We start from the raw sequence: 23,360 nt of genomic DNA, 5'->3' as shown, positions 1-23,360 counted from the left end.
GATGATGGAAATGCATTAATGAGTAAGGAGATACATTACTCACTGCAGAACACACAGTGTTTGGCCTATCTTTGTAGCCCCAGTATTTTGTGGCTGATCAAGTTATGTTTCTGGTCAATGGTATTGCATAAGGCATCTTAGTAGACTATTCAATTATGATAGCATTACTGAACATTAGGGGAAGATCATTACTTACTATCTAGAGATAACTATTGCCTACACCTTGTGTAGCATGAATGTCATTTGCCACATATTAATCTAAACTTGAACATTGACCACATCTTATTGGGTACAGCATGGGTTACTTCATTATTTGACGAAAAGGTTATTTGCTGGAGCTGAAAACCATAGTCTTCATTGAATGTCTCTATTTCTGACCCTATAATGGAAGGAAGGTTATTTAATGAAACAGCTGAAGAGTCCTGGTCTTAGCACATTGACATAAAGAGCTCCTGCAGCAATGTTCTATAGCTAATATAATTGGTCTCAAAACAACCACAACCATGTTCCCTTTTGCCAAGTTTTACAAAAGCCAATTGAATGTTTTCTCCTGATTTTCACTGAGATCAATTTTACTAGGGTGCCTTGATGTTACAGTTGATTAAATATTGCCTGAAGTCAAAAATAATCATTACAATTTAATTTAGTAAACTTCGGCTGATTTGTCTATATTTGGAACATGGCTGTATTATTTGGAAAGAGTGTGCCAACAATTGAGCCCCACTATTGCACCAGCTATCATAAATGTGGAAACATCCAATTAAGCCACCAAGATGATCAGTTTGGCTGATTGATTCCAACCAAGCAAGAGCAAAAGTAATTCAAATCATGTTTTACCATTAATAGGAAAATAACTATTTATTGTAAACAAATTAAAAATGGATTACCCAGTTACTGGTATTCAACTTAAACAACACCCCTTTAAAACCTCAATCATGCACACATTCACAAATAAGACAAGACAGATAGTTTGACATATTGTATAAATTGTGGGATTGTGTTTAAGTAATGACTGAAATCAGTGAATGGCGAAAATAGCCTCTTCATTCAGCAACCACAAGTTTGAGGTGGGAATAGACTCCAAAAATACAGTTCTTACACTAGCCTCTTTATACACAGTTCTTGCATATATTAAAATTCCATTACTATGGTGTTATATTATTTTACCTATAGTACACAAAGGTTTGAGAGACTTCTGTCATGGGAAACAGGAGATGGGTTAAGAGGTGTGTTAAATGCTGGCTGCTACTTCTGATAGGATTAAGGTAGTCTTGTCCGGTCTGTTTACATAATGAAGACATATAAGTCTTTTTGTCTTTTAAATTAGTAAATGTTAGTCAAACATACTAGGCCAATAGGCTCTAAATAAATTAGAAATGTACCTATACTTAATAAAAGAATAAAGGATATTAAACTGATTACTGCAGCTGAGTTGTGAGACTTGTTTACTACTGGCCAGTGAGAGTTTCATTCATTCTTTTATGCAATTTCATATAAGCGCTGTTTTGTCAGTTAGTTTCTTGAAGGAATAACAGCCTAGATAAAAGGTATTCAACAAGTATGTACTAATTGGGGAAGATAGTTGATGTTCTGTAATCCTATTCAGGTCCAAGAGATGGGTTGGTAAGGGCTGATTATTATTATAATTTTTCCATAGTTTTGGATAAGTCATGGGTACATGATAGTAGGGATTATATTGTTCTGAATAGGTTAATCTGATATTTATTCAGAGGTAGATTTTGATATAAATGGGCCTGTTAAGGGTTGAAGGTGTGAAGGAGTAGTAATAGGTTTGGAAGTATTGCTTTAATTTTAGTCTATCTTGCAATAGTAAAATATACTACAGAATTGCAGTTTTCTGAGTGAATGAATGAAACTATTATAGTAAATAATGGGTTAGTAATAGGGTATGAATGAATGAACAGGAACCCGGTATTAATGAATTAGCAAACTGGCGAGTGAGTTAATAAAGATAACCTCAGAATCATAGAATCCCTACAATGTGAAAACAAGCCATTTGGCCCAACAAGTCCATATCAACCATTCATAGGGCAACTCACCCAAACCCATTCTCCTACATTTCCCCCTGACTAATGCACTTAACCTGCACACTTTTGAATAGTGGGAGGAAACCAGAGCATCCAGATGAAATCCATGCAAACAGGGGGAGAATGTGCAAATTCCACATGGGGCTAGAATTGCACCCAGATCCCTGGTGCTGTGAAGCTGCAGTGCTAACCACTGACCCACTGTGCTGTCCAATAACCTCTAACACAATATTTCACAGATAGAAAATGTAGTCAGGGATAAACAAATGCTGTATGTTAAAGTCCAGACCACAAGGATGGGTGAGTTAATTCTGAGTCCTTTTGGTTTTTTTGAGTAAAAAATGAGGTCTGCAGATGCTGGAGATCACAGCTGAAAATGTGTTGCTGGTCAAAGCACAGCAGGCCAGGCAGCATCTCAGGAATAGAGAATTCGACGTTTCGAGCATAAGCCCTTCATCAGGAATGAGAGAGAGTAGCCAAGCAGGCTAAGATAAAAGGTAGGGAGGAGGGACTTGGGGGAGGGGCGATGGAGGTGGGATAGGTGGAAGGAGGTCAAGGTGAGGGTGATAGGCCAGAGTGGGGTGGGGGCGTGATCGACGATGCCCTCCACCGCATCTCCTCCACTTCCCGCTCCTCCGCCCTTGAGCCCCGCTCCTCCAACCGCCACCAAGACAGAACCCCACTGGTTCTCACCTACCACCCCACCAACCTCCGCATACAACGCATCATCCGCCGTCATTTCTGCCACCTCCAAACGGACCCCACCACCAAGGATATATTTCCCTCCCCTCCCCTATCAGCGTTCGCAAGGACCACTCCCTTCATGACTCCCTCGTCAGATCCACACCCCCCACCAACCCAACCTCCACCCCCGGCACCTTCCCCTGCAACCGCAGGAAATGTAAAACTTCCGCCCACACCTCCACACTCACTCCACCTTCCATATCCGCCACAAGTTCACCTGTACCTCCACACACATCATCTATTGCATCCGCTGCACCCGATGTGGCCTCCTCTATATTGGTGAGACAGACCGCTTACTTGCGGAACGCTTCAGAGAACACCTCTGGGCCGCCCGGACCAACCAACCCAACCACCCCGTGGCTCAACACTTTAACTCTCCCTCCCACTCCACCGACGACATGCAGGTCCTTGGACTCCTCCACCGGCAGAACATAACAACACGACGGCTGGAGGAGGAGCGCCTCATCTTCCGCCTGGGAACCCTCCAACCACAAGATATGAATTCAGATTTCTCCAGTTTCCTCATTTCCCCTCCCCCCACCTTCTCTCAGTCGGTTCCCTCAACTCAGCACCGCCCTCCTAACCTGCAATCTTCTTCCTGACCTCTCCGCCCCCAACCCACTCTGGCCTATCACCCTCACCTTGACCTCCTTCCACCTATCCCACCTCCATCGCCCCTTCCCCAAGTCCCTCCTCCCTACCTTTTATCTTAGCCTGCTTGGCTACTCTCTCTCATTCCTGATGAAGGGCTTATGCTCGAAACGTCGAATTCTCTATTCCTGAGATGCTGCCTGGCCTGCTGTGCTTTGACCAGCAACACATTTGCAGCTCCTTTTGGTTTTTTGCAATGATGACGCAATATTTTCTGCAGAGCAAAGATCAGTCTTTGAGTTAACAACGGATCAGGTGAATCTACATCTTTTCTTGTATTCTTTCTCTAGAATCTCTAATTTATTTTAAATTTATTTTGTCTTTTTCGCTAATAGGAAGAAAGGGCAGAGATGTTTCTTGTTTGCAGGCTCTGGATGCTTTTCAGTGCATTGTCTTACAGGTCTGTAAATCTGCAACTTAAAACAAAATCCAAAAGTCTGTTGTCTTGCAGTTTTCCCTTGACTAAAAGACTATTGGTGCCAGTTTATAAAGTATCCAACTCACTGCTCTGAAAATTAAAATAATGTTGTGTAGTTAAAAAGTGTACACCACACATCCTATTTGCCCTTCAAATTGCAAAATAAAGCTCTCCTGTTACTTTTAGCTATATAGCAGGGTGCGAGTTCTATTTTCCCATTTATAGTCCGAAATGAAAAATATACAGATTTTACATTACACAACCTAAGAAATTCAATGGTCTTAAGACACAAATGGAACCTATTTTATATCTCCCTCCAGTCAGTAAAGCAATAATGCACTGCTACACTCTTGCCTCCATCCACTATGTAATTAACTATTCCAGTTACCATCATCCATTTAATGTCATGTGCTTCTAACTTGCCCAATATCATTTTTTTAATGTAAAATATTATCAGGTTTCTTTTAAAGTCTATGTCTACATATGTTACTTTATTAAATATCTCAATGTTGGTCAGGCACTATTTATCTTTACAAGTACAAAGCTGTTGTTTCTTTATTATATCAAGCTTATCTAAATGAGGATGAATATTTTCCTGGAAAATAAGTGTTTTTGTTTTCTTTCCATTGCTGTAGAATAACTTTAATAATAGAGTAATAGTTATCATATTTATCCTTTTTATTTTTATACTCGGCATAACTCTGCTCAAGAATTCCCAAACGTAAGAAGGACTGCAAGATTATTGTCAGAGCTTCTGCAGTCTCTAGCTTCCACTAGAAAGTTAGTATACATTGAACCTCCCCCAGATGGCCTGTTAATGTTGAGTGTCTCTTTATTATCTATTATTATTCTATCCAGTTTTGTGACTGCTGCCCTCACTCTAGTGTGCAATTAACATTTGACGTTTTCTTTTGTAAAGCAAGATACCAATACAGTTCTCATTTTGTACCTTAGGTATGCCTTCTGCCTCAGCAAGATTTCCATTTTTTTTCCTTAATGCCACACTCCCACCCCTTCCTTTAACTTTGTTTTTTAGTTGTTATTGATAAATTATTTTTGCATTCCCTTGTGTTACCCATTCATTTTATTTTAATGCCCTCTTCTCTTCTTTATATCCTTTTTCAACATATGTCATCATTTCTTGGTCTTTCAATTATAGTTGGTTTCTGAACCTAGTACAAACCATTTTATTCATGTTTTAAATTGATCTCAATTCCTTCGTAATTTGGGGAGCTTTGGGTTTGCATCCACATCTTTTCTCCATATGCTAATATGCTCAAAGAATCTCCAGCTTGAATGATTTTATTATTTATTTAATGTTTCTTCAACCAGTATTTGCGATTGATCAATGGGTAGATTATTATAGGTGGCTGTGTATCCTACCCGGTCATGAAAAAAATGCTATAAAGCACCTGTACTTGCATCATAGCAACTTAATTCTCTTAAAAGGAAGTCTTGCCTCTAATCTGACTCGTTTGCAACTCTCTGGAGGAGTGTCACAGAAACGGCCATAGCAAGGCTGCAATCAATCCCTCAAGAAGAAGAGTTAAAAGGTAAGGTGGAGGGCGGGGCCAAGATTGGGTATGAGGTACAAAACTTCTAACTTATTTCTCATTACCTAAAACTTGATTCTGATTCAGCAAGTGATGAGTAAATTTGTATTCAGATTTTCACAGCCAAACGACCTAACAAGTAGTTCCATCAACAGGAGAATAAGTTTAGTCAGTGGCATTTTGTATACATTTTTGGACATATATAAGATTTTTAAATTCAACTGCATTAATGTCACTATCATCCGACTGGATAATAAAGCTGCTCTCTCATGAGGGAGAGATGACTGGTAGCACTTTAACCTGAGAGTCACACCTCAGTTGAGGGAAAAGGTTTGAGAAGGAGAGTCCTTCACAGTAACCTCATTCAGTGCAGGGACTGAACCCATACTGTTGGCATCATTCTGCATTGCAAATCAGCACATCTAGCCAACTGACCTAAGTGACCCCCAAAGCTGCATTTGTTCATATGATACAATTAAAACTTAATTTTGGAGGATTAGCAACTTTGGAGACCACGTGAACTGGCACTGCGTACTCATGATGTTCAGTCTTCAGGGCCATTGGATTTCATTACCTTCTTAAGCAAAGAAGCATTTTTTCTTCAACTTTGAAAGAAAATTAAGATTTAAGGAATTAATGACAAATTGGCTTTGAATCCCTTGCAAAAAAACCATCAAGCTTAATTTTGTTGATCCCAAAAATCTCTTCTAGTGCATTAATGTTGCTCCATAAGGTGTCTGAGAAATGCATTAAAACAGTAGAAGAGTTTGTGCTACTTAGTGCTGAGGAATTTACTCAAGTACTGGCACAATCGATGCTGAGGATGTTTTGAAATAACATAGCTCTTGAAAGTTCTACTAAATAACTTATTCATAAATCATTCATTTGATGTAGACTTTGTTTGATTTCAAATAATTCTGCCACATTTCTCATTATGGCCCCACATAGGATTCTGTCCCATGTGCAATTTCATTTTATATTATATTAAAGCAGGTGAAATTGTTTTACATGTTGGTATTCCCAATATCTTTCTTGTTGCAGCAGTATCCCAAACAGTTAATAAGCAAACTCAGAATAGCTGTAAATAAATTAAATCATTTGTGTACCTTATAAAATTTACAATTGCTTGAATATGTTGATAAAATCATTGGGTGATTGAAACATGCTTACTAAATGATGGAAGTTAACGACAGATCCATACTATGTTTTCTGTTAATTTTTATGTTGCTGGTGAACCATACATTTTTTTAAACTAGTACACCTTTTTGTAGATTGTGACATATGACATCTCAACTCAGGTCTACAAGGTTTCCAACAATGTGTCAAAAAAGCTTGATGTCATAACAGCCTAAACAGAATCCCAAACACTGATTAAGATGCCTTGGCAATCAATGTCATCTAATAAGAATGAATCAGAATACAAAAGAGAACAATGAAATTTCCAAGAATGAGATTGTGGCATCGGATACCAATTTTGATCAGTGAGAACAGGTCTGATGGGCAACTGAGTCTTTGTGTAGAATAGATACAAACTACAGAGTATTGGTTGCTGTGCATGTGTGAAAAGCTGGAGGGAAGAAAGTAAGGGTGGAAAAGCTGTGACATTTAAACAGTCTTGTTTGTTTTTGTCATTTTTTTTCTTTTGCAGCAGCATTTGGAAATGGGAAATACCTGTGCAAGAATGATACAAATGATGCATAAAAGTTTAAAATTGAGACATTTCTACATTCTTTGGACTTAGTATGTCACACACTATACCTGAGTGGAAGAACACAAGTCATGACAGGTTTCTCTTTTACAATTTCTATGCAACTGAATTGTATTAAATCAAACAATTGTATATGTGCACTATATTTTTGTATTCCTAAAAGGGATACAGAAGCAACATCAATAAAAAGAACTATGGAATAGCACACACTTAAAAAGTGTGACTAAGATATGGTTATAGATTAATATTACAGTTTTAAAATAACTGCCAGAGAATGATTATCTCCAAATTGGAATGGGTAGATAGCAGCAGTTATCTGATTGTTATTAGAAAGAAAGGAGCAAGTTCTAAGAAATTTACAGTATATTGGAAAAGGACACTTCAAACCTGAAATAACTGCACAAAGACAAGCATCGAGTCACCAAGTCACCCTTTATTGATGTGTAGAGAGTCCTTGACACTTACCCAGCGCTCTCAGAGCCAGTTCTCAGTGAAAAAGGATGTCTGACATTCCTGTTCTTCTGCCAGCCAGGGCTCCCTAATTGGGGATGTTAATCTGGTTGAATCAGGGAACTCATTCTAGGAGATCACCAAGCTGACCTTATTACAATTACATCCCTGAGTCTGAGGACGTAGGCCGGGTTTTTTTTTTTGTAGCTCCTTCTGGGGTGTTTAGCACCGGGTCAGATTCCTCCAATTCAGGAGGCATAGAACACACAGGAGCTCACCTCTTGCACCAAGAAAGCCTTTGTAGAAATTCACTTTTCTTTGAGTGGCAAAGACACCAACATCTCCTATGTCCATCTCAGGTTCTGAAGTATCTTCAACACCATGGAGAGGGAGAAACCATGGGTTCCAGAACAGTTGGAAAGGCTGTTGAGGAGCTGGGCATGTTTTACTCCCACACAGTTTGCAAGGTTGTAGCTTTCACAAAGTCTATATGCTTGTTCAGGACTGTCGCATCTACCCAAACTTTATACGTCACTGGACGTCACCATGCCTTTACCCATGCAGGACCATTCTTGTGGATCTACATCAAACTTTGTCCCCTGAGATAAACTGTGTCTCTTTTGTTTCGCGGAGTCCTATGTCCAGCATTGGTATTCCTGATGCCATTTCATGGCAGCCCCTAAACCTGAGTCTGGGAAGATCAGAGTCTTCTCCCCATCAGCAACTCTGCTGGAGCTATTCTTGTAGTTGCATGAAGGGTGGCCCAATAATCAAAAAAGGACTGGGAGAGTTAGGTATCTCATGAAGCTGCAAGTTGTTTCTTTAAGCCTGCCTCCAAAGTTTGGACTGCTCTTTCTGCCAGTTGCATGTTAGATAGTATGGAGCTGTCCTTATATTTTGAATAACAGTCGACCTTAGGAAATACTCAAATTCTCTGCTGGAAAAAATGTCGTTATCTGTGACCAACACTTCCAGACGTCTGTTTATTGCAATAGATGCACACAGTTTTTATAAACACAGTCATCCCTGTGTTTGATGAATGTACTCACTGCACGTCCAGCCACTGAGCGGACATTCACAATGACTGGAACTTGAACTCATGAAAGGACCTGCATAATTGACATGTAGCCAAGTCTAGGGTTTACCTGGCAATTCTCACAAATATGGGGGAGCTGCTGGCAGTAACTTTTGTCCTTGTTGGCACTCTGGGCACTGTGCCATCACTGTGGCTACGTCTGCATCCAGTACTGGTCACCAGACAAACAACTTGCCACCAACATTTGCATTTCGAAAACTCCTGGTGGAATTCCCACCTTTGCTTGGAAAAATCACTCTTGCTCCCCATAATTATATGCTGTCCTTGACTGAGATCTGGTCTCTCCGGGTCCAAAAAAAGTTTCAATTCTGGTTGTGATTACTCTTTGGATTCCCCCTTTACCACTGGCTGTTTCAGTTCTGCTAGAATGGAATCTTTCTGCATCCAAAATGTGATATTGTCAGCTGTGACTGGAAGTGTATTCAGAAAATTTAAAATGATAATGGATTTTTCTAATTGTCACACTACAGGTAGTATGTCTGCCAATGGGAAGTGACTTAATGCATCCAAAGCAATGAACAACACTGCATGACCTCTAAGTAGATGTAATAGGGGTTTGTGGTCTGATATTATGACAAATCTGCATCCATAAAGGTATTAGTGGAACTTCTTGACTCCAAATATAAATGCAGAACCTGCCTTCTCTATCTGGCCCTATTTATGATCTTGCATTAGCCAAAGTCCTGCTTATATATGCAATTGGTCGTTTCTCTCCATTGAGCCATCTATGAGCTAATATTACCCTGATCCCGTATGGAGAGGCAATGTCACCGACGTTTATACTGCAGAGGCCAAATGCCAGCTCGCGGACACCTCCTCCTATTGCCCCCTTGACCATGACCCCACCTCCCACCACCAAACCATCGTCTCCCAGACCATCCATAACCTCATCACCTCAGGGGATCTCCCATCCACCGCCTCCAACCTCATAGTCCCACAACCCCGCACCACCCGTTTCTACCTCCTGCCCAAAATCCACAAACCTGACTGCCCCGGCCGACCCATTGTCTCAGTCTGCTCCTGCCCCACCGAACTCATCTCCGCGTACCTCGACACGGTTCTGACCCCTTTAGTCCAAGAACTCCCCACCTACGTTCGGGACACCACCCACGCCCTCCACCTCCTCCATGATTTTCGCTTCCCCGGTCCCCAATGCCTTATCTTCACAATGGACATCCAGTCCCTGTACACCTCCATCCCCCATCACGAAGGACTCAAAGCCCTCCGCTTCTTCCTTTCCCGCCGCACCAACCAGTACCCTTCCACTGACACCCTCCTTCGACTGACTGAACTGGTCCTCACCCTGAATAACTTCTCTTTCCAATCCTCCCACTTCCTCCAAACTAAAGGAGTTGCCATGGGCACCCGCATGGGCCCCAGCTATGCCTGTCTCTTTGTAGGATATGTGGAACAGTCCATCTTCCGCAACTACACTGGCACCACCCCCTACCTTTTCCTCTGCTACATCGATGACTATATCGGCGCTGCCTCATGCTCCCACGCGGAGGTCGAACAGTTCATCAACTTTACCAACACCTTCCATCCCTACCTCAAATTCACCTGGACTGTCTCAGACTCCTCCCTCCCCTTCCTAGACCTTTCCATTTCTATCCCGGCGACCGACTCAACACAGACATCTACTATAAACCGACTGACTCCCACAGCTACCTGGACTACACCTCCTCCCACCCTGCCCCCTGTAAAAACTCCATCCCATATTCCCAATTCCTTCGTCTCCGCCGCATCTGCTCCCAGGAGGACCAGTTCCAATACCGTACAGCCCAGATGGCCTCCTTCTTCAAGGGCCGTAGATTCCCCCCAGACGTGATCGACGATGCCCTCCACCACATCTCCTCCACTTCCCGCTCCTCCGCCCTTGAGCCCCGCCCCTCCATCCGCCACCAAGACAGAACCCCACTGGTTCTCACCTACCACCCCACCAACCTCCGTATACAGCGTATCATCCGCCGTCATTTCCGCCAACTCCAAACGGACCCCACCACCAGGGATATTTTTCCCTCCCCTCCCCTATCAGCGTTCCGAAAAGACCACTCTCTTTGTGACCCCCTCGTCAGGTCCACACCCCCCACCAATCCAACCTCCACTCCTGGCACCTTCCCCTGCAACCGCAGGAAATGCAAAACTTGCGCCACACCTCCTCCCTTACCTCTCTCCAAGGCCCCAAGGGATCCTTCCATATCCACTACAAATTCACCTGCACCTCCACACAATCATCTATTGCATCTGCTGTACCCGATGTGGCCTCCTCTATATTGGGGAGACAGGCCGCCTACTTGCGGAACGCTTCAGGGAACACCTCTGGGACACCCGGACCAACCAACCCAACTACCCCGTGGCTCAACACTTTAACTCTCCCTCCCACTCCACCGAAGACATGCAGGTCCTTGGACTCCTCCATTGCCAGAACATAACAATACGACGGTTGGAGGAAGAGCGCCTCATCTTCTGCCTGGGAACCCTCCAACCACAAGGGATGAACTCAGATTTCTCCAGTTTCCTCCTTTCCCCTCCCCCCACCTTGTCTCAGTCGATTCCCTCGAACTCAGCACCGCCCTCCTAACCTGCAATCTTCTTCCTGACCTCTCCGACCCCACCCCACTCCGGCCTATCACCCTCACCTTGACCTCCTTCCACCTATCACATCTCCATTGCCCCTCCCCCATGTCCCTCCTCCCTACCTTTTATCTTAGCCTGCCTGGCACCCTCTCCTCATTCCTGCTGAAGGGCTCTGGCCCGAAACGTCGAATTTCCTGTTCCTTGGATGCTGCCTGACCTGCTGTGCTTTAACCAGCAACACATTTTCAGAGGCAATGTCTGCCAATACCAGATCTCACTTGGAATCATAGTGTGTCAACTTCAGTGGACGATAGCTGTTTGTTCCCTTCCCTGAAAGTGATGGCTTGGATACATGAGAATTTGCAAGTCTGGACCTCTAAGAATTAATGCAACGGTTTCAGAGTGGAAGCCAGTTTATCTAAGAACATTCCATAATAGTTCACTAGCCCAAGGAAACATCTAATCTTCAGTGTAGACATGGGAGCCAGGGCACCTTTGACCTCCTCACTTTATCTTCCAATGAGTATAATCTGGTCTTGTCGACTCGGTAGCCCATTTATGTAATTTGGGGTGCTTGGAACACACATTTTTCCCTTTTGAAGGTGTACACCTGCCTGGGAAAACCATCTAAGGACTATAACAAAGTTCTCCAAGTGCTTCTTATTGGTCTTCCGTGTTACTAGCACGTCATCCAGATAAATGTGACCTGGTGTAGACCTTGTAAAGTATTTTCCATTGTCTGCTGAAAAATTGCACAGGCTGGCCATCCCTCAAATGGCAGTCTCGTATATTTGTACAATCCGTCATGACTATTAGTTATAACATATGCCTGGGAATCCTCATCTAACTGCAATAGCAAGTACACATGGCTCATACCCAGCTTCATGATGGGCAGCCCCCTACCGGCGATGTGTATAAATCCTCTATGTGAAGGACTGGGTATTTATCCAGGTACAAAACGTGGTTTCCCATTTGTTTAAAATCCCCACAAGGATGAACTAGCCCATCATGAATCAGGCTTCAGAATCGGCACAAATAGCACTGTCCATTCTGCAAATTTGACTGGTTTGATGATTGCTTCATTTTCCAGTCTTCTGAAATTGTGGAATTGCCTCCTGGTCAACATGTAAGGTGGCCTTGGCTCCTTTGATAGTCTTACAGATCTTCCTGAATAACTTCCAGGTGTTAAATTAGGACTTCACTCAGGCAGCCATTTTCTAATCAAAAAATATTGAGCCAATCTAGATGAATCTTTCTCAACCAATTTCACCCTTCAAGCTTGGGCCCAAGCTTTTTACTATAACCAGTGGAAACTGAACCAGCTAGTTCTATAAGAGAGTGGAACTGAGGTTGTACCCTTAATTAGAAAGGGCTCCGCAGTACATGTTCTCAGTCTAGCTGAGGTCTTGTATCAACTTAAGGGTTGGAGTTTAGACCAAATTTTGGTAAAGACTTGTTCTGCAATCACTGAAATAGCTGCACCAATATTGGTGTCTATTAGAACCAGGTGACAATTTAACGAGAGGTTTATTTTGATCGATTCTGACTTGTATGTTACAAAGCGATTTAGAGCTCTAATTCAGATGTAGGTGGTTCCAGGATATGCACTTTTTGGATACCAGCCTACAAGTTCACTTACTCAATTTAGGTCTAGTGGGATTCTTTTGCTGTCTTGAGTCTGCATTCAGGCAGCAATTACATGGCATGCTAACCTGGGTCTTTAAGAAAATTTTAACTGTTTGGCGAAGACTTGGCTTTATTTGGGGCTTTACCTCAAGTCCTTCTGTTCAGGATATGATCTGAATGAGGCTATGTGATTGCCTTCACTTGAGTGGTCCCCAAGCTCAATCAAACTGGTGAGGATGTCCACTTCCAATTGAATAAACTGCAACTCATATGCTCCATCTGCTGCAATTTCCACTGATAAAACCAATTGTAGGGCCTTTTTGAAATCCAGTTGAGTTTCAGCTAGTAGGTGCTTTTGCATGGTTAAATCATTAATTCCACATACCAAAAGATCACTCAGCATCTCATTAAGGATTAAACCAAAGTAACATGTCTCCGCCAGTCATCTTAACCTAGTTAAAAATCCTGAAACAGATTCTCCTGGCTCTCAAATTGCCAAATGAAATCATCTCGGAATTACAAAAGGCTTGTGGTTGTAATATTCCTTAGGTAGATCCATCAACTCTTGAAATGATTTAGTATCTGTTGCCGTAGGGAAATATAGGCTCCTAGTAACCAAAGACGTTAGGCGTCCACAGAATTGTCCATTACATCTGTCCAAATGTCATTTGCCTGTGAAAAATGACACATTTTTCCACATACTGGACTCAGTCTTTGATGGCAAGATCAAACAAATCAAGCTTCCCAAATAACAGCATGATGACAGATATGCTTACCACAACTTAAAGATGACTGTTGCAAGTGAATTTCTTCAGGAACATGTTTTCCTCTCATTACCACTGAAATAACTCCACAGAGGCTGGTATCCTGTCACTAAGTTACTTGTGGAGATCTTTGACACTGATCCATCTTCCTCTGAGCCAGCTGTCAGAGTGAACACAATACCTGACACTCCTGTAGTTATCTGTCAGCCAGGGCTCCCTGATTGGACCAGAATAACAGCCCCAATCAGGGAACTCATTGTCTATGAAATCCACCTGGCTGACTTCATTACAATCACTACAGAACCTTCAAATGCAAAGCAAAATAAAGATAATATTAGAAACAAGTAGTTAAAGGCAAATCTAATACAACAAACGACATCTGAAAGATTGCTTAAGACTGAAAATGGGATGAGAGAACAGGTGATAGATACATTAACTACAAGTTAATTGGCTGTGAAATGCTTGTATGCATACAGGGATTTAGCAATTAATAGTGTCGGAATTTTATGGATTCAGCTTTACTGAAATAAAGCTGTCAAAAAGAGTGTGGACTTGGACTCAATTTAAATGCAGTTACCTTCTTCCAGTATATAACAATGCACTGGGTAGCTTTTTGAAGGAGGAAAAAAACAGATCATGCCATCAACCCAGGCAGAATTTACTTATTGCTGTCTCACATAACAAACCTCCATGCGTTTTACTGGGTTACTATGGTAGGCAAAACCTTTAAATTGATTATTAATTATCCACTTAAATGTTTCAATTAATGGTGAAAGGTGAAGGCAGCATAAATGTCTTCTCACCATAGATTTCATATGATGAAAGACAGTATACGGCATGTACTCACCACCCACCCACTTGATTAAATAATCTGCATCACCAAATGTGCAATGATAGAGGACATTAAACTCTGTCCTTCATGTAGTAGGATAAGATAGCAGAGATATGGATAGGCTAAAGTAAATAAATGTTGTTCGATGAAAGTTAAATATTATGAGAATGAGTTGAATTTCTAAAGTAGAATCACAATGAATTAACTGATAAACAGCCTGAACTGGTTATTCAGAAAAAAGCTGGTGGCAAGCTTGCATTACTTTCAAGGTTTAAAACTGGTTATGGATAGAGGACAGAGACAGATGAATATGCATATGGAGGAGTTCATGGTTAAATTGGGATCTCTACTGCTGAGACAGTTAGCAAGCATTACACATACTCCAAAGCTGAGTTAATGTGTATTCTACTCATGAAGTAGCTGATTAACTATTTGAGAAACATTAAATTATTTTTATTACAACAGTTGGCTGCTTTAAAAATAACATTGACAGGATTGCATTAAAAAATCGCAAATTTTAAACCACACATTCTAGTAGCTAGCAATTACAGGAAAGATCACTTTTTTTTCTTAACAAATTAAGGAAAATATGGCACTTAAAGATCAAAAAACAGGATGAGTACATTATACATGCTTAATTCTATCTTGCATCATGTAATGGCAGAGCACTGTGTTACAGTTGAAAATGATGAGCACCAAGTGCTAAATTGCTCTGATCCACACGATCTGTTAAATATTGGAAGTGTTTGTTATGTTACTGTAGATAGCATTAAAACCAAGTAGCAAGACTGTCAACCTTCTGACAACTATTAGAATCCTAACAGGTATATATTTCAAAATTAAAGCATTTGTCTTCTGCTTCTTATGCAGTTCCTGAAGGCTGAGAATGACATACTTCTAATTTGATTCAGTGGGTTTCAAAATGCTGCTAAGTCCAATGAGAGATTATTAGGCACTGCCATATGTACAGCCAATGTACTTCAAGGATTGGATAGATGAGTTTTTGCAGATTCGTGTACTCTGCAAAGCTTCTATGTTCCTGACAAGGGCACCCAATATGGTTAGGAATTTAGGATCACAGGAAAAGGAGAAGGTCATTCAGCAATTGAGCCTGCCCCATCATTCAGTACAATTATGGCTGAATAAATACTTCAATGCTTTTACTCATCCCATGCTGTTTACTTTTTGTAACCAGAAATCTATCAATCTCTACTTTAAACATGTTTAAAGACTGAGCTTCTGGACACCTCTGATAAAGAATTCTGACGGTTCACAACCCTCTGAATAAAAGAAGATCTAATCTCAGACTTAAGTGGCATGCTCTTTATTTGTAAACTTCAACTCCTCATTCTCCCTCACCTTGGATTTCTAGTTCTTGGAGAATTCTGATAACTCCTCTGCTATTTCTCTTTTCACCATTATAAGTTCTCCCAAATCAGCCTTTAATGGACCCACATTTGTTTTAACCAAACATTTCCTTTTTATGCACTATTAGAAGTTTTCACAGTCCTTTTTTTGTTGTTTTGCTAGATTGCATTCACAGTCTATTTTCTTTTCTCTTATAAGTCTCTTGGTCTTCCAATTGTATACTGCAAACCTCCTAATCCCCAGAATTACTGAATTCTGGCACCTTTATAACCTTTTCCTTTCTTTTAGTCATGTGCAATCCTGAAATTCCATCATTAGCCCTGATTTGCTGATCTTTTGCAGTTTTGGTAACTTAAAGGGATGTATAGTTGCTGTATGTCATAGTTATTTAAAGATTATCCACCGCCTATGTACAATCATGCCTTTTAGTGTATGTTGTTAGTCTTGTCCCTGATGCCTTCATAATTTCCTTTATTCAAATTGAACACCTTTGCATCAGAATGAACTCGTTCACTTTCAAAATATAATGCAAATTTCTATTACATTGTGGTCATTCATCCCGAAAGGTCAATTTGCCCTTTCTCATTACATAATACTAGTTCTAAAATAGCACGTTCTCTAGTTGGCTCCTCAATACACTGGTCTAGAAAATCATCCTCAACACAATCTAAAACTGGTGTCCAATTGATTCACTCAGTTTGTTTGACAATTAATGTTGCCTATAACTGGTTCTTTCATCTCCTGATTAATATCATGTTCCACACTATCACTACCATTTGATAGTCTATAAATAATTCCAACCTATGTCTGCTACACTGTGCTAATTCTTAGTTCGAGCCAAGCAGATTCCACACATTATTTTCCTACCTGGCTATCAATGTGTGACTCTTACAAATGTATTGATCTTTTCCCTTATTATCATTGCAACTCAATCTGTACTCCCCTCACCTCCATCCAAGGCCCCAAAGAAGCTTTCCACATCCATCAGAGATTTACCTGCACTTCCACACTTGTATGTGGACTTCCATACTGTATGTGTTGCACCTGATGTGGTCTCCTCCCCATTGGGGAGATAGGATGCCTACTTGCAGAATGCTTTAGAGAATATCCCTGGGGCATATACATGAAGCAACCCCTCCCACTCTGCCAAGGACATGCAGGTCCTCTGCATCCTCCAAGGCTAAACCCTAACCATCCGATGCCTGGAGGAAGAATGCCTCATCTTCCGCCTTGGGACCCTCCAATCACACAGGTTTAATGTGGATTTCATCAGTTTCCTCAGTTCCCTGCCCCCCCACCTTATCCCAGATCAAACCTTCCAACTGGGCACTACCCTCATAACCAGTCCTACCTGTCCATCTTCCTTCTCACCTATCCACTCTACCATCCTCTCTGACTTATCACCATTACCCCACTTTCATCTACCTATCACACTCTCAGCTACCTTCCCTCCACCTCCCCCCCCCCCCTCCCATTTATTTCTCTACCCTCTCGGCTCACAAGCCTCATTCCTGATGAAGGGCTTATGCCTGAAATGTCGATTCTCCTGCTCATCGGATGCTGCCTGACCTGCTCCGCTTTTCTAGCACCATACTCTCGATTCTGATCTTCAGCATTTGCAGTCCTCACTTTCTCCTTCTGTTCCTTCTTATTCACTTCTCAGGTCTGGTCACCATGCTATCATGTTCCTGTAATTGTAAATAAATCATATCCATTGATTTCCGTTAATGCCTTTAGATCATCTACTCAGCTGTGAAGACTGCAAGTATTCAGATAGAGTGCCCTTAACTTTGCCTTTTTGACATCATTCCACTTTTGAAGCTCCATGCTCAGCTTTGTTTCTTCTGAATTCTAGTCTCCCCAGCATTTTTCCATTTCCTGTTACCAAGTTTACTTTCTTCCAATTTGGGTTACCCCTAAGGTTCCCATCCCCTTGTGTTGAAATCACAAAATGGATCAGTTTGTCACCTGCTGGGACTTGGACTATTGCTTTTTCATGTTTGGATAGAATCGTTCACTGACATTGTCTATTGCCTTAAGCAGAGGTGTATATGGACTCATAATGTTTAAATGCTGAGTCCTCATGAGGATGTGCTGGGCAGTCATGGGATGCATGCATATTATGTGGGAGGAATTGCTATGGTAAGCTTATTTTTGATGGCCAAGCTCATTCTGTGGAGTTGCTGTTTCCTTTCTGCAATTTACTTTTGAAAACAAAACATGTCTCACCATGTTCCTTCATATGGTGTTTCACTTACTGCATGTGTCCATGTTGGCCACCTGAGTTCCCAAGTTATAATGGTGGTGGAAAACTGTGGTCTGTCACTCTTGTTTTTGTCCAGGAGGACTTTTCTGGTCCAGTTCGCAAACTTAATGTTGACAAGTGGAATATATCTGTGCAAGTTTTCATTTAATGTTAGTGACCTTCGTATGTTGATCACCATATTGTCTAAAAAGAGTGGGTCCTTGGTCCAATTGTATTGGGCTTCCAGGAAAATTAGAGATCAGACTCTGCTTTGAAGCATATCACAATTTGTGTGTGATCACATGTAGGGCCATATGTAGTTACAGGGACACAGGCTATCTTCCTTGCTACATTTCATGCTTTCTTCCTTTCAATTTGATACATTCCTTTCCCCCTTTGATTAAGTATGGTCAGTTTATCCCCTTTCTGGTATTCTACGTCCTAAATGGAATATAACTCTGCTGTAAATTATGAACATCTGTCATTATTCCACAACCATATTTTTTGCTGAACCTCTTTCCCAGTCCACTTCACATAATTTGAGGGTTTATATGTTCTTAGCTTCTTCATTCACTCTCCCCATCTCCCTCCATGAATACCAAAACTAATTCTCCAATCTACCTACTCATCTCACCCACCTGCCAATCCACCCAACTGCCAGCCTCCCACCTCACCTACAGTCACCCACCTATCTGTCAACCTTGCCATCTGCTGTTCTGCCACTCTATCCATCAGTCACCGTAGCACCTAACGCACCTGCCATCCATTACAGCTGCTACCTTGTAACTGTTCTCAACAGCTACCCTACTCAACAGCAAGATATTTATCGTCTCACTCATATGTTACCATCCCCCTTACCCAGTTCATTTACCCACCCTATCCATATACCCTTAGTCATTCCACCACACACACACACACATGATCTTAGTTCCTGGATTATTATTATTTTTGGTTTATTGTTAGTGTCCTCTATAGTGAAGACTGATGCGCAGTATTTATTCAACTCTCGGTTCACCATTACATTTTCCTAAACTCATTCTTCACTTTGGCCTCTCTCTTCTTTGTCTTCTTTTTCATATATTTAAAGAAACTCTTGCTGTGCATGTTAACATCAGTTGCTAGTTTGTCGTCATTGTTCATTCTCTCCCTCTTTTTGTTTTTGGTCATCATTTTTTTTTGGTTTTAAAACTTTCCCAATCCTCTGGTTTACCCGATGTTTGCTACATTTCATGTTTTCTTCCTTTCAATTTTAGACATTCCTTTCCCCCTTTGACTAATCATGGTCAGTTTATCACCTTCCTGGAATTCTATTTCCTCAATTGAGTATAACTCTGCTGTGAATTATGAACATCTGCCATTATTTCACAACCATCTTTTTTTGTTGAACCTCTTTCCCAGTCCCTTTCACATAAGTTCACTCTCAGCCTTTCCCAATTACTCTTTTTCTTGCTTTCCTTGAGGAACTTTTATTCTAAGATCATTTACTCAACATGCCTATTTACACATTACTAGATTCAAAATGGCCTGATCCCTGGTTGGCTCCATGACATATTGTTCTAGGAAATTGTCCTGAATGCAGTCTATGAATTCTTCCTCACAGCTGTCTTTGTCAACTTGTTTTTCTCAATTTACATGTTGATTAAAGCCACACACGATTAACTACTACCTTTTTACATGACTTCATTGTTGCCTGATTTGTTCTGTGTCCTATAGAACAGTTACTGTTAGGGATCAATAGACTACTCTCACTGACATCATCATCTTATTATTATTTCTTAACTTGATGCAAATGGATTCTGCATAATCTGATCCAGGATCATTTCCTGCCAGCATACTTATTCAATCTCAGGCTAACAACTTAATTTCCTGCCTGTCCCTTTGAAAAATAAATTGAAATTAATGTTGGCATGACCAAAATGGCTTCATGCTAGAATCCCTTATCCAGATAAACATTAATGGTCTGACCCTTCTTCTTGCTTACAAGATCTTACCTGAAAATTTTGACCAGTGAAGAAGCAATTATGAATTCAGTTAGCCTCTTGGCAAGTTCTTCTTCAGAGAAATCACACTCATGCCCTTCAGTTCAGCATCTGGTGGCAACCGTGTCAATAGACTCCTGGGATTTCTGTCTGGAAGACATGAGTTGGAGTCTGTTAATCCAGAAGTTGATTTATACTTTGAGGTGGTCTTCAAACACTCTCCAGAGATTTTCTGTGTTATCCATGGAAAACCAATCAATGAAATTAAATTGTTAAAGGCTTTCAGAGTTGTGCATTAACATTCTAAAAAAATGTAAAGCTGCTACTCATCTCTTGGATCCACCAAAAAAGCATTTATTATAAATATTACATAATATAATAAATATGTAATAAAGATGTCATAGAAATCCTGGTGGAGGAAAAGAGGAAATGATACTTTGTGGGTATAGGAGCATAATTTCATGAAGAAATTGTCATAGAGAAGCTACTGGAATTTTCAGGATAGAAATCAATTGACATTTGTTTGGTATGGGTATCAACGGATACAGTGGGTAAATGTAGATAAGGTGCAGATCAGCCATAATACAATTGAATGCTGGAGCAAGTTTGCAAAATGAATTAACCTACTCCGGTTCCTATGTCCCTACTCCTTTTCGGTACAATACAGATTAATGCAGTTTATAAAGAGCTAAATGGCATTACATCAGTTGTGCAAGAATAGTTGGTATATGGAGCAGATATTTCTCAAACATGACCAGTGAAATCCAGGAAACCATAGACACATTAATTATACATCAATATCAGATAAAAGGTTGCATTCATCATCAGTAACAAACTTGAGTGTACAAAAGTAAATACCAGACAATATGACTTCAGACACTAACTACATCACATCAATTTTTTATTTGGAAGGTTATTATCAGAACATCTAGAAAGCATATGAGCAACATTTCACTTGCAAATCAGCTTATAAGAACAAATCAGTGATAATTCAAGGTGAGCTAAGAATGGTTGAGAGGAAGAAAATAACAGGAGTTTTTAAGTGGAATATCAAAATGATAAGGGGTTGATTAAATGGAGTATCTCTGGATTCCTTACTGTTTTCTAATTTACATCAATAATTTAACCTTGTACATTTACTGTAACATGGAAAGGATAACAGATGATACCAAATTAAGATGAAAAATTAAGTAAGGTGTAACACTAATTTTATGGAGTGGAGAATGAAGAAGTGCGTGGTATTAGGTGCCTTGTGAAGTAACTGGGTTGTAATGCTCACGGAGGTTACAGAAACAGTGAGGGAATTTTGAAGCAAAATAAATCACTTTGAAGGAAATTGTTGGGAGGAAAAGTTACAAGGAAATTTCTTTGCACGTGAACAAATGCAAGTGCAGTTATTATAGAGAATGGATTGAGAATGCAATAAATATCAGCTGAATGAAGGGGAAGGAAGAAATCAAAAGTTGTGTGACAGGGTTGATAGAAAATGAAAAGAAAATGACATTGCAGTCAGAATGAAGCTAAGAGACTAATAGTTGTTGGAATGTTCAAAAGTATGGTTGTAATAGATGAAAAATATTAAGATGAGGAAAATGATGGACATGTTGTATTTGGCTTGAGAAAAGTATTAGAATTTTAGGGTTATGACTACCGTTCTTAAGTACAAACAGTGAACCAATATTAAAGAATTTCAGATAGTTTGGATATGGATGATTAGTTAATTAGATAAAGAAGAGTATATAACCCATGAAAGTTAAGAATGACTTACTGATACCAGAAGATAAACAAACAGTTCGCTTGGTGTATGTCAAACACGTTAAAGTTGGATCCTACTCTTTGGCTGAAGTGTGAGAGAGGTCTTCTTCTCTTTTGGGCCTTCTTCAGTCTAAAGATAATAGATCCCTGACAAGGCCTGCCTGGCAAGGATAGCACCATGTTCCTGAACACTGGCATTAATATATCATAATTCTCGGGAATGGAATTTTACACTTTTAATCACCTATTTGAGTAATTTCAAACAATGAGTACAGGACAATTATCCATGAGCTCAGAATGACAATTGTTCCCATGCCATGTTCATCTGAAATTTAGTTGTTATTCTTTCTAGGAACAAACTTCTTCTTTTCTCAAGTACTGCATTGAAAATAAGGTACATATGGTGCCAGTTAAATCTTTGATATCAGTTCAATGGAAGATCATTGCCTCAGTGATCCTGGTAATTCTTGTGAACTATTGTTTTCGTTTGGAACAGAGAAGACTGAAGGCACCAGACTGCGGTATACTAAGCTGAGAACCATAGAGTGTGACAGGAGGAAACTTTCCCCCTACATTGAGGGGTCATTAACCAATGGGCAGCAATTTAGTGAGGATTTGAGGAAACTTTTTTTCATGCAAAAGGTGATGTGTATCTGAAACTCAAAGCCCCTCATGTTTTAGATGTAATTAGGTGATCACTTGAAATTCCACATACAAAGCCCTGGGCCAAGTGCTAAAAAATGAGATTAGAATAGATTTTGATGACCAATGCGGACATGATGGGCTGAAATGCCTCTTTCCATGTTATAAGACTCTAGGTTTCTATGACTCTAATTATGTTATTCCAACAAAGTCTGAAATCCCCAGGTAAACTGCTCTCACATTTACTGTCCCAACATGTATCAAAGGTTGGTTCTTTAATTATTGAGTTTGCACCTGTAACTGCTCCTTTGTTGGCCAATTTGTGTCTGCATTTGATGAGTTCGGTTATGCAAGAAATGTGGTCTGCTTCAGGGGAGGCAATGCTTTGTTTTCAATCGAACACCCTTTCTATCCTCAGGTTCTCCCCTCAGTGCTCAGATTTTAGTGATTTGTGCCAATGTTTGATTTATCTGCTTCTTTTTAAAATGTGCCTTATTACATGCTTACTTCTCTCATCATACGAGACTGTGCAAGTTGTTACTTTCTCTTTGTAATTTTGCAATTTGTTCCCCTGACTCAATGTATTCTTTTATTCAGCTGTAAGAAACACACGTGTGCCAAAGGCCAGATATTTTAAACTTATTTTATTCTTAAACAAGTTTATCAAAACTAAACTAACAGGGAATTATAGGGGTCTGAACAATGTGTGCTATGACAAAATTTGTGGCTGAATCAAACAAGAAGTCTGTGGGGCCTATCTCTACATCTTGTTTCAATTTTTATACTTTTAATAAACAATAAGGTAAATTTCGACCTAGCCAGCAATGAGTTGCCAATTTTCTTTTGGGGCAAGTGGGCACGGCACCATTTATTAATGGTCCAACTCAAATCATTAATATTCAGC

Source organism: Hemiscyllium ocellatum, chromosome 31, assembly GCF_020745735.1.
Source record: "Hemiscyllium ocellatum isolate sHemOce1 chromosome 31, sHemOce1.pat.X.cur, whole genome shotgun sequence".
NCBI classification, from domain to species: Eukaryota; Metazoa; Chordata; class Chondrichthyes; order Orectolobiformes; family Hemiscylliidae; genus Hemiscyllium; species Hemiscyllium ocellatum.
This window is presented reverse-complemented; position numbering follows the sequence as displayed.